The sequence below is a fragment of the Myotis brandtii genome, unplaced genomic scaffold (assembly GCF_000412655.1).
Source record: "Myotis brandtii unplaced genomic scaffold, ASM41265v1 scaffold1186, whole genome shotgun sequence".
NCBI classification, from domain to species: Eukaryota; Metazoa; Chordata; class Mammalia; order Chiroptera; family Vespertilionidae; genus Myotis; species Myotis brandtii.
In genome coordinates this window covers 973,685-974,593 of record NW_005354120.1, presented here as the reverse complement: position 1 = coordinate 974,593, position 909 = coordinate 973,685, and the positions used below count along the sequence as shown (strand labels likewise).

Sequence of the window (909 nt, the reverse complement as noted above, 5' to 3'; positions counted from 1 at the left end):
GTGACTTCCATCCCTGGAACCAAGGCATGTTAGCACTTGGCTCCAGCATGTTGTCACCATTCCAACCAGAAATTGGCACAAAGGCTACTGTGTCAGGGTTGAAGCCAATTTTCTTAATGTAGGTGCTGACTTCTTTAACAATTTCCTCATATCTTTTCTGGCTATAGGGTGGCTCAGTGGAATCCATTTTGTTAACACCAACAATCAGCTGTTTCACACCCAGTGTGTAGGCCAGAAGGGCGTGCTCACGGGTCTGTCCATTCTTGGAGATACCTGCTTCATATTCACCAACACCAGCAGCAACGATCAGGACAGCACCGTCAGCCTGAAATGTGCCTGTGATCATGTTTTTGATGAAGTCTCTATGCCCTGGGGCATCAATGATGGTCACATAATACTTGCTGGTCTCTAATTTCCACAGGGAGATCTCAATGGTGATACCTTGCTCCCGTTCAGCTTCCAGTTTATCCAAGACCCAGGCATACTTGAAGGAGCCCTTCCCCATCTCAGCAGCCTCCTTCTCAAATTTCTCGATGGTTCTCTTGTCGATCCCACATTTGTAGATCAGATGGCCAGCAGTGGTGGATTTGCCGGAATCTATGTGACCAATGACAACGATGTTGATGTGAGTCTTTTCTTTTCCCATCTTGGGTTTGAGTTTCTGGTGGTTTTCACGACACCTGGGTTCTGGCGGCAAACACATTGTGAAAAAGCTGTGTTGTGTTGTGTTGTGTTGTGTTGTTGTTGATCTCAGCAGCCTCCTTCTCAAATTTCTCAATGGTTCTCTTGTCGATCCCACCACATTTGTAGATCAGATGACCAGCAGTGGTGGACTTGCCGGGATCTACGTGACCAATGACAATGATGTTGATGTGAGTCTTTTCCTTTCCCACCTTGGGTTTGAGTTTC

General features: G+C 46.6%; 1 pseudogene; it reads right to left on the bottom strand.

Moving 5' to 3' along the window:
- LOC102256339 overlaps positions 1 to 667 on the bottom strand; it is a 1,502-nt pseudogene extending 835 nt beyond the window's left edge.
- Between the last annotated feature and the right edge of the window lie 242 nt (positions 668 to 909).